The sequence below is a fragment of the Protopterus annectens genome, chromosome 8.part1, assembly GCF_019279795.1.
Source record: "Protopterus annectens isolate FY-2018-M chromosome 8.part1, PAN1.0, whole genome shotgun sequence".
In the NCBI taxonomy this organism is placed as follows: domain Eukaryota; kingdom Metazoa; phylum Chordata; order Ceratodontiformes; family Protopteridae; genus Protopterus; species Protopterus annectens.
Genome location: NC_056742.1, coordinates 491,558,280 through 491,570,538, shown reverse-complemented (window position 1 = coordinate 491,570,538; position 12,259 = coordinate 491,558,280). Strand labels below are relative to the sequence as shown.

Genomic DNA, 12,259 nt, shown 5'->3' with positions numbered 1-12,259 from the left:
AGACAGTATGATGCTTATAACTCTTGTAAGTAAAATAAGAAGGTTGTCTCCCTCTTGGTACAACCGCTGTCAGGCACTATTGGTCACAAGACGCTTACTGAAGGCACAGCCCTACAGGTAATAATGATGATGATGATAACAACAACAAAAAACATGGTTTACTGGCTACCGTTAAGACCTGACTATATAAGATGGGCCTCATATTATTAATGGTGGTAAGGAAGAAGCTTCTTTTACACAGAACATGTACAATATGTATTAACTTTGTTATACATAAAGAAAAAAAAGAAAAAAAGTTCGGCAAAGTGCCCTGAAACATCAACACAGCATAACAGTTAATGTTGCCAAGAAAGTAGATAACAGTTTGCTGAATTATGTATGTTTTGTCTATAAAACTGGTCTCGGTAACTTATATTACTTGTTCGCGTTTCTCAGAATGCAACTGCTGTACGCTGTTCATGACTAAAATCTGCTTTGAAAGAAGCTAGAACGTTTGCTATCACTTTTAACACTGGCAAGCCTGTCAGGAGTTGAAAATGAAATTATTCATTTTTATTGCAGACAATTGCAGTTAAGTGCTTAATCTGCTCTCACAATTTAATTGGTCTGCCATTGTTACTGCTTTCGTATCTGTTTCATCCTCCCGTGCTTCACCAAAATCACTCTTTCTCTTAGGTCATGCTATTCCCTGGCTCCATACGGGAAATATTATTCAAAGTGTGACACTTTTGCTGTTCTCTTTATAGGTTCATAGGTTCATATTAGGCTATCTGCCCTGGGGCAATTATAAGCCTAGCCCGATTCTGTATGGCTTACGCCACCCCTTGATTTGAGTATACTGTGCCCTTTTTAAGGTTTAGTTTACTGTCCCTCTGTCTAATAGTGACAAGGGAGTAATCCCTGGGACAAACCTACGATCCCCCATCCACTTATCGAGATTCATCTTGAAGAGATTCAGTGAGGTGCTCTGCCTCACATGAACTGGAATTCTATTCCAGAGCGAAGGGAGCCTCTGGGTTATGAACCTGTCCCTCCAGCAAGTTCTATTTATTTCTGTGCTGAGGTTCAAGTCCCTCGAGCGTGTGGCTCTAAGGGATTTAGATTTACTGAGGTGGAGCATGTCCATTAATTCTGGATTTGACATAGATTTGTATGTCAGGCATAGATAGCCTCGAAGTAGGCGGTATGCAACCGAGTAGAGCTGGAGTTTTTTTAACAGAGCAGCATATGGCATCTGTTTGAGACCCTTGATCCTCTTGGTGAGATACTTTTGGGGTCTTTCTAATTGCTGCAGGTGTCGGGTAAGGTACATCCCAAAAGGGGCATTGTATTCTATGATGGGCCTGATGAGGGATGAATAAAGGGGCACGATTACCTCTCTTGATCTAGATGTGAAACCCTTCGTGATGAGGTGGGCTATGTAGAACGTCTTTCTAACCACTTTGGCAATGTGGTTTTCAAAGGAGAGATTGCTATCAACTTGGGTCCCCAGGTCCCTAATAACTTTCTCTGTACTTAATGGGTTTCCAACTATGTGGTAATTTGTGGGCACATTGTTTTTGCCAAAGGGTAGGACTATACATTTTTTGGCATTTAGCTTTAAACCATGGCGCTGGCACCAGTTATCTGTCTCTGCAAGACCTTTTTGAAGGATGTTTGTGTCAGCTGGAGAGTTGATTATGACGCCCAGTTTGCAGTCGTCTGCGAACTTGGTGAGCCATAGTCCTCCCATGTTTGCCTGTACCTCGGAAAAGTATATAACTAACAAGAGTGGTCCCAGGACAGAACCCTGTGGGACGCCACTTGTGACCGGTTTCGAGTCTGACATGGCTCCAGCAACCCTCACTCTGTGGGCTCTGTCTTTGAGCCAGTTTGTGACCCATCTTGTGACATAGGGGTTTATATTTAAGCTGGATAGCTTATCTATGATGCCCGAGTGGGGTATTGTGTCAAATGCCTTTGCAAGGTCCAGATAGGCTGCGTGGACTACCTTCCCTTCATCTATGGCAGGTTCAAAAGGCAGGATCTGCCCTTGACAAAGCCGAACTGGGTAGGATCTAGTGTCTGTAGGTCCCCAATGTCTTTGTTTATGAGCTCCATGATGATCCTCTCCATAGCCTTGCAGACTAAGCTAGTCAGGCTTATGGGGTGATAGTTTCCAGGGTCCGTAGAGGCTCCACCTTTGTGGAGTGGGACCACTGTTGCTGTACGCCATTCTGTGGGCACATATCCTGTAGTGAGGCTGAGATTGTATAGCTGTTTTATTTGAGGGATTAGTTCCTCTTGTAGTTCATGTAGGACGCAACCTGGGACGCCATCTGGTCCCATGGAAGCAGTGTTTTTTGCTTTGGAGAGGGCAGCCTTCACCTGAGCATCTGAGATGTTTGGGAGGCAGCCCTCGGCCGGGATAGATACTTGCTCTTTTGGGGGGGAGGGGGTGGAAAAGTTTGCACTGAACCTGTCTGTCAGGATATTGGCGATGTCTGTGGGTTCAGTGTATTTTCTGTCGTTTAGAATCAACTCAGAACAAGTCTGTGAGTTGCATCCCAGGTTTCTAACATAACTGAAAAAAGCCTTATGATTGTCTTTGGTGTCCTGTGCAATTTTTCTCTCATAGCTGGCCTTGGAGGATTTTATGAGGGATCGTAATTTTTTGCTAGTACTGATCAGAGATGCCTTCCCTATTAGGGATTTTGCTCTATCATGTAGTAGCTTCCTCCTCCTGTTGTACAGTTTATTTATGGCAGGGGTCCACCAGACTGGACGTCTGCCTTTGGATGATTGGGTCTTGGTTTTGTTTGGGATAGCATGATCCATGCATTCCTGGAGATGTCCGTAGAATGCATTTATATAGGATTCTGCAGTTTGGGCTGTAGTTTCCACTGGCCCTGGGGCCTTGAAGGATTCCACTTCGGTTTTGAGAAGTGAGAACTTCGCTTTTGAGAAGTTTTTCACTGTGGTTTTCTGGGCTGGGGGTGGGGTCGGGATGTGGACATCCAGTGAAATTAATTTATGGTCTGATCTTACCAATGAGGGATATACTTTTGGTGTGGAACATAGAGTCCCCATGTTGGTAATGATCAGGTCTAGTAAGTTGTCCCCTCTAGTGAAAGTGGTGACTAGTTGTTCCATAGCATTTGAGTTTATAATTTCCAGGAATCTTTGGGCTAAGGTGCTGGGGCTTGAGTAGTGCTTCCAGTCAATGTTTGTGTAGTTGAAGTCGCCCAATATAATGGTGTTCGGAGAGATCTTCATGTTCTCCAATGTTTTCAGGAAAGCCGAATGGGATTCCTGACTTTGAGAGGGTGGTCTGTAGGATGCTATAAACTGAAAAGCAGTCTTGCCCACTGTTAGTTGCACATGGATGGTCTCCGATACTTCGTGCAATGCCACTAACCTGGAGGTGTGGATATCCTTGATAAATATGGAAACTCCCCTCCTTTTGTGGTTCGGTCCGGGTTTTGGGGCCGAAAAGCATGATATGAGGTATAGCCTGGTAGTGCTGCGGTGCTCTCTGGAGCCTTGAACCAGGTTTCTGTCACTGCACAGATATCGATGTTCTCCATACTGAGGAGAGCTTCGAGTGCATGCATCTTGAGGTTAAGACTTCTGGCGTTTAGCAGCATTACCCTTAGTTTCTTGTTCCTTGTGCTGTCTATGGGGGTGGGTTTGACTTTTGAGCCTTGCCTAAAAAAAGGCACTATGGGGGTGGCAAGAGCCTTTGCCAATATCCGAAAGCCCAGTGGTGGCAGGTGCAAGCCGTCCCTAGCGAAGCAACGTGGCTTGTCGAGCATGTCATCCCAGGCTGACAGACACTGGATCCCCTTTGAATGACACCAAAATTTTAGCCAATTGGTAAAATCGATCATTTTGTCTTTGTACTGTGGCATCATTCTAGGTGAGGGTAAGATGCTGCTCAAGGTCAGGGTCATACCAGCCTGGGCTACATGATCAGAGAGCTGGGAGGTACGTCTCGGGTCATTCACACCAGCATGTACAATGACTGAGTCATATTTGTATTTGCTTTGGAGTGACCTGAGTGCTTGCGTTATGTGTCGGATCCTAGCACCCGACAGGCAGCTCACTGTGACCTTCTCTTTATTCAGCCTGGTGAGCAGGACGTCAGTGTGTCTGACAATAGAGTCACCTATAACAAGAGTATCAGGTGTGTTATTCAGCCTTAAGGGCTGTGGCTGCTTGGCATACTGACTTTGTGGGTTATGTGTTGTGTGTGTTTTGTTTTGAGGTAGCGTTTGCTTGGATGTCTGCTTTGGAGGTCTCTGTTGCTTAGGTAGATTTTTATTTAGAGCCTCCGAGTATGTTTTTGTGTATTTATGTGTTTGGTTCGCTGATGTGGTGGGACTATGTGACACTGGAATTGTGTTGTGTGAGGTTACCTTCTCCTCCTGACTGGTTACACCAGTTTTGAGATGAGAGAGCTCAGCCTCCAGTTTGGCTAAATAGTTGCATCTCTCACATATACTTGAACCTGTTTGGAGGAGGAGAGGGTTGTCCGTGTATACGAGACAGTTGTAACATTGCCTCAAAATTCCCTGATTCACCAGCTGGACTGGAGAGGAAACCATTGACTGACCTTTGGACATGCTAGAGTAATAGGGAAACTGAATTTAAGACGGACCAATAGAGGACAGGGTAATCGTACAGAGTATAAGAGTAAGTAGTGCTTATAGTTTAATAGTGCTAACTTGCAGGATTACTTAATTGGACCAGTGAAGGGCCTTAGAATGAGAATATGGTGTTTAAATTGAGAGATAGAGCAGTTCTAAGGGAAAAAGTGAAGAGCAGACTTTGTGGAGCCAGGAATAGCTTAAACCCAATTAGGCGGTGCTGCCCGCTGTTGCGCTATGCTCAAAACGCGCATGGAAGCAGACATGAATTTAACATACCTCTCGTGAGACCACAGGTCCTGATGTTTTCTTTTGATCATGGCTGGGTTGCCAATGTTAAATGTGTCAAAAAATCTTGTGGAGTTGAAGGCTTGCAGCAAAGCAGATTTTATTCATGAACAGTGTACAGCAGCTGCATTGTAAGAAAAAATAAAAAGTGAATCAAAACTACAGACAGCTAGGTTTACTTTTATACACAAAATAGACATAAATTAGAAAAACACCGTCTAGTTTCTTAGCAACACTGAATGTTAGGCTGCACAGATGTTTCTGGCCACGATCTGTTAAATATAGTTTAGCAGAGACAGGAAGAAAGCAGGAAAACATAAGGACATGTGGTCATGAGATGGACAGATTATGTGCCAGATCTCCTCCAACAGATGAGCATGACTGCCAAGGAAGGTGCAAGAGCGTCTTTGAAAAAGAGATTGATGGCAACAGCTGACACCCTAGAGATCAATGGCAACAGTTGACACCCTAGAGATAGATGGCAACAGTTGACACCCTACAGATAGATGGCAACAGTTGACACCCTAGAGATCGATGGCAACAGTTGACACCCTAGAGATCGATGGCAACAGCTGACACCCTAGAGATCGATGGCAACAGCTGACACCCTAGAGATCGATGGCAACAGCTGACACCCTAGAGATCGATGGCAACAGCTGACACCCTAGAGTTCAATGCCAACAGTTGACACCCTAGAGATCGATGGCAACAGCCGACACCCTAGAGATAGACGGCAACAGTTGACACCCTAGAGATCTATGGCAACAGCTGACACCCTATAGATCAATGGCAACAGTTGACACCCCAGCCCCCTGAAAAATGAGAAAGAGGGGTGGATGATGGTTTAGTTGTAGGCTGTTTTGCCAATGTCTGGTTGGGATAGGCTGAACTAAAAGTTGCATTCTTTTCTGTGAGCTATGGCAATCTTGGTGTTTCTTATATTAAAAGAGGAATGTAAGGGATCTCAACATGCAAGGGGAAGAAGTTTAATCTCACTAACAGAAAAATTTTTTTCAGTGTCTACCTTTCACCAAAGTATCAGTTCATTCACCTGAATTTGAACAGTGTTCAGTAAAATGGTCATCCTTAAGAAAACCTAGTTATTATCAGTCTGAATCACACTGCAACGTCCGTACCCTGGCCCAGTAATCAAGGAGCCTCTATCCTCACCACTAACACCAGAGAGGGCGTCTCATATAGGAGGAAAGGATAACAAACACACAGTAAAGTGCAATTTCCCTTAACAGCACACAGAGATCACAGTCCGGGGCTGGTTGCTTCCTTACTCACTAGGTCCCCAATAAAACTCCCCACTGGCACAGCTATAGGGTCCAGATCTCAGCTAAAACCTCCAGCACCCTCTCTGTCCAACCAGTGCTTCATGTCCCTGCCCATGTAGCTGACACACGCACACACACTTTGAGATAAGAGTTTATACAACCACACAGACACTCCTGGGAAAGGCTGGCACAGGTTATCCAGCTATGCCGCTATTACCCAGACTGTATGGTAGTAGTGCCTGCCACCACCCAGTTAATATTTATCAGCTACTCAAAGGCCCTTAAAGGGTGTCCAATTATTACTGTGCAATATTATTATCCAATTGGTAGTATAACTAAATAGTCAAGGCTTATTAGAGTGACATAGTACAGCAATCACTATAAATATGCAATGTACTCTGAATTATCTCTACTCAAAACAGCCACAGTTGAAAGGTTTTAAAATATTTAGTAATAAATAATAAAAAACACAAGACAATACTTCTTACTACACAGTGCTAGTCAAGAGTTCAGAGATCACAGAGAAATACTTAAAATAATTCAGTAGAACAGTTGACATCACAGAAAAACGCTTAGTCTAATCTTTCTAGTTTCTAGCTATTTCTAAGAGAAAACACAAGTCTAAGATAACTTACATAAGAAAACGGGCAGAGTGCTGATGAGTTGGATGGTCACGACAAAAATGCTCAATTCCTTCTGATTCTCTCTGTTTAAATTGCTATATTCAGTCCTGATTCCCATTACATCATTTTTTTACACTTTCCTGGGGTTCCCAGGCTGACAGATACTACATTCTTGCTCTCTTGCACCTGCAGGAAACTACAGCCATAAAAGACATTCCACATGTAAACTCTAGTAATTATTCCTTAAGAAAAAACAATAGGCAGGATGCTTCATTCCAGACTCATCGACTCCAAATTTTAACTTCAATGAGACAGACATGAAATAGTTTTAACTTCAAAGGACAGACAAGAAATGCTTGACATACCTTTCTTTACAGTAGAGGGCAATGTTGCTACATTGTTTTAAGTTCAGTTCACATTATTTTCTTTCAGTTAAGAAAGTAAGTCTGTAGTTCAACATTCATATTTACAAATGACAGAATTATGCATAAAATCCTATCTGGCTAGGCTGGCAGCCTTCATCTATCTTCACCCAATCTTCACATATCTCCCCCCCCCCTGGAGAACTCAAGCTAGTTTTTCAAGTGACCCTTGAGAAATGCTGCTTGAAAAGGTCAAGTCTATCTGAGTATATCTACCCCATTCCCTGTCTTGAGAGCCCATCTGCATTGGCATTGCTACTCCCACTGCAGTGCTGCACTGACATATCATATGCTTGCAACCCTAGGCTCCATTTTAGCAACTTGGCATTTTGCTGGCTGGCTCTGTTTAACCATGTAAGGGGGTTATGGTGTGTCATAACATTGAATTTCCCTCCATACAGATAAGGCTAAAGTTTCTGCAATGCCCACACTATGGCTAGAGATTATTTTTCTACAGCTGCATAGCATTCCTCACTGGGTTGGAGCCTATGATTGTGATAAACCACTGGGTGCTCTTCCCCCTCTGAAGAAATCTGGCTAAGTACAGCCCCCCAGCCAGTGGTTTGAAGCATCCACCTGCACAACAAATTCTTTGCTGTAATCTGGACTGGCAAACACAAGGGGTCCTCCAAAAGCTTCTTTAAGCTTCTGGAATGTCTTCTCACATGCTGGGGTCCACACTACCTTATCTGGCATGTTCTTCCTTGTCAGGTCTGTGAGGGGAGCAGCTACGGTACTATAACTGGGGACAAACTTTCTGTAGTACCCTGCTGTCCCTAAACATGCCCTCAACTGATTTTTAGTAACAGGTGCAGGCATGCCTGAATGGCTTCCACTTTGGCAGTTTCTGGCCTTTTCTTACCACTCCCCACTCTATGTCCTAGGTAGGAGACCTCTGCCATACCCACCTGAGATTTGCTCAGCTTAATGGTCAACCCTGCCCTCTGTAGTCAGCCCACAGCCACCCTGATATGCTGAAGGTGCTCTGGCCAAGAATGGCTGTAGATGGCAATATCATCTAGGTAAGCAAGGGCAAACCCTCCTGCTAGGATACGATCTACCAGCTTCTGGAAAGTCGCTGGGGCATTCTTCATCCCAAAGGGCATCTTTGTGAACTCATACAAGCCAAAAGGAGTCACAAAGGCCGAGTTCTCTCTAGCACTGGTACTCAAGGGCAACTGCCAGTAACCCTTGATAAGATCAATGGTAGTAAGATACTTAGCCCCACTCAGCTGCTCTAGGGCCTCATCTGTCCTAGGCATGGGGTAAGCATCTGACTCTGTGCAACTATTTAAATTCCTGTAGTCCACAAAGAACCGGGTGCTGCCATCCTTCTTTAGCACCAGCACCACTGGGGAGGCCCAGTGACTGTTGGACTCTTGAATCACCCCGAATCCAACATCTCCTGTTCCTCCTCCCTCAGAGTCTGTTTGACTCTCTCAGGCACTCTATAAGGGGCCTGCCTAACAGGCCTATGGGGTCCCGTGTCCACCTGGTGCTGAACCACTCTACATACATATATATATATATATATATATATATATATATATATATGTGTGTGCGTGTATGTGTACATATATATACATATATATATATATACATACATATATATATATATACATATATATATATATATACATATATATATATGTGTGTGTGTGTGTGAGTGTGTATGTATGTGTGTGTATATATATATATATATATATATATATATGTGTGTGTGTATGTATGTATATATATATATATATATATATATATATATATATATATATATACACACACATATATATATATATACATATATATATATATATATATATATATATATATATATATATACACACACACACATATATATATATATACACACACACACACATATATATATATATATATATATATATATATATATATATATATATATATATATATATATATATATATATATATACATATATATATATATATATATATATATATATATATATATATATATATATATATATATATATACATATTTTATATGTACAAACACACATATATATATATATATATATATATATATATATATACATATATGCATATATATATATATATATATATATATATATATATATATATATTGAAGACTGCGGTGGTGGTGCTGCGGTAGCATTGTCACCTCACAGTTAGACACTACCGGTTTGATTCTCAGTTAGAGCATCTTCTGTGTGGCAACATGCGTGAATGGGCGTTCTTTCGTTGAAGGTTGCACGTTAGGCCCGGCAAGCCAGCACGTAAAAATCTACTGCCAATCATTAGCGGACTGGAGTTCCGCTGTGGCGACCCCTAACCGGGAAAAGCCGAAAGACACAAACAAAGATATATATATATATATATATAAAACCCAACAGCCCCTAAGGCAAGACAATGTACCCAACACTTTAGTCATACGTGACTCTATAGCCAAGCACAGTGATGTCCCACTCACCAGGCTGAACAAGGAGAAAATTACAGCCAGCTGCCTGTCGGGTGCCAGGATCCGCCACATAACGCATGCACTCAAGTCACACCACAACAAGTACAAATACGACTCTGTCATTGTCCATGCTGGAGTAAATGACTTGATACAAACCTCCCTGGACTACATGAAGAGAGACGTGGAAGAGCTCTTGGATCATGTGACCCAGGCAGGTATGAGCCTAGCCCTGAGTAGCATCCTGCCTTCACCCAGAATGATACCACAGTATAAGGACAAAATGATTGACTTCAACAATTGGCTAAGCTTCTGGTGTCATTCAAAGGGGATCCAGTATCTGTCTGCCTGGGAAGACATGATCGACAAACCACGATGCTTTGCAAGAGATGGTCTGCACCTGTCACCCCTGGGATTCAGGTTACTGACTAAAGCTCTTGCCACACCTATAGTGCCTTTTTTAGGCAAGGTTCACAGGATAAAACCACCACCATAACAGATAACAAGCATGCAAAATCTGAAGGTAATGCTACTCAATGCTAGAAGTCTAAACCTCAAAATGCACTCTCTCGAGGCACTCCTAAAAATGGAAAACATCGATATCTGTGCAGTGACTGAGACCTGGTTCAAGACTCCAGAGAGCATCCCTGAAATACCAGGCTACAATTCTTACCACACTTTTCGGCCACAAAACCAAGACCGAAACACTAAAGGTGGAGGAGTGTCCATATCACCAAGGATATTCATACCTCCGGGCTAGTTGCCCAAAACAATGCATCTGAAATTCTCCAGGTGCAACTAACACTAGGTAAGACTGCAATCCAAATTGTAGCTTGCTACAGATCCCCCACCACACCCCAAGATTCTCACTACACCTTCCTAAACATACTGGAAAATATTAAGATACAATCTAACACCCTAATACTAGGTGATTTCAACTACCCTGCCATTAATTGGGAAAACTACTCGGGTACCTACTCCTTTTCCCAACGGTTTTTGGAATTCATAAATTCCAACGCCCTGGATCAACTAATCCACTGTCCCACCAGGGGCTCCAATATCCTAGACCTGGTCATTACCAACATGGGAGATAGATGCTCCACACCAGTGGTCATCCACTCATTGGTCAGGTCTGACCATAAGCAAATCACCCTTGACATCTACATCCCACCCCCACCCCCCAGTAAGGAAACCTTCTTAAAAAACAAAGCCAACTTCATGCTACTGAAGTCAGAAGTGACAAACTTCACAACACCCATACAGACGGGATCTGAAAGTTTGACTGCAGAATCCTACACTAAGGCACTGTACGAGCACATCCACTCGTACATGAATCATGCCATCCCAAATAGAACCAAGATGCTCTTCTCCAAAAAAAGGAAGCCAATCTGGTGGTCCCCTGCTATAAACAAACTATACAACAGAAGTAAGAAACTGTTGCAGAAAAGAGGAAAATCCCAAGATGCGAAAAACTCCCTCACCAGCCTCAGTAAGAAGCTGAGATCCCTCATAAAATCCTCAAAAGCTGCTTACGAAAATAAAATTGCCAAAGATTCCAAAGACAACCACAAGTCATTCTATAGTTAAGTCAAGAATCTAAATGGCAATGCTCAGATCTGCTCTGAGCTACAACAGAATGGCATTAAATAAACCGATCCCAAGGATACTGCCAATATCCTGGCAGATCGATTTAGTGCCAGCTTCACTCCCCTCTCACCCCTTAAAGGGTCCATATCTCAATACCAAAAGATTGCCAAATTCCGATGACCACAGCCACACAGGTAGAAACAGCACTCTCCACAGCTAAGAATACAGCATCCATGGGACCAGATGACAACCCAGGCTGTGTACTACATGAACTACAAAATGAACTGGCACCCCACTTAAGTGTCATGATTAATCATAGCCTCACCTCAGGCTTTGTGCCCACTGAGTGGCGCACAGCTACAGTTATCCCGCTCCACAAGGGAGGATCCACCTTGGATCCCGGGAACTACCGTCCCATCAATCTGACAAGCCTGATCCGCACACACACACACATATATACATACATATATATATAATACTATCATGGAACTTATAAACAAAGACATTGGCAACCTCCAGATACTGGACCCCACCCAGCTTGGGTTTGTGAAGGGCCGATCTTGTCTCCTGAATCTGATTGACTTCTTCAAATCGGTCTCCAGAGGAGTGGACGAGGGTAAGGAGGTCCACACAGCCTATCTGGACCTTGCTAAGGCCTTCGACACCATCCCCCACTCTGGAATCATAGATAAACTTACTAAGCTGGGCTGGGTTGGGAAGGTGGCCTAATGGTTAAGGTGTTTGCCTTGCAAACACAAGGTATGGGGTTTGAATCTCACAGGGGATAACTGGCTAGGCTTAAAATGTCTCGCAGGGGCTGTCAGCCTAGTACTAACCTATGAACCTATAAATCCCTACGTCACCTCAACGGGTTGCCAACTGGCTTATTGACAGAACCCAGACTGTAAAAGTAGCCAACTCCAAATCCAGCTCCAGACAAGTGGAGTACCTCAGGGTTCAGTCTTGGGACCACTCT

The 12,259-nt window shown here is 43.2% G+C and overlaps 1 protein-coding gene across 1 annotated transcript in view; it reads right to left on the bottom strand.

Annotated features, from left to right (window-relative positions):
- Window positions 1–12,259, bottom strand: part of CHTF8 (chromosome transmission fidelity factor 8) — a 74,124-nt gene that overhangs the window by 1,583 nt on the left and 60,282 nt on the right. The gene's annotated exons all lie outside the window — the stretch shown is intronic.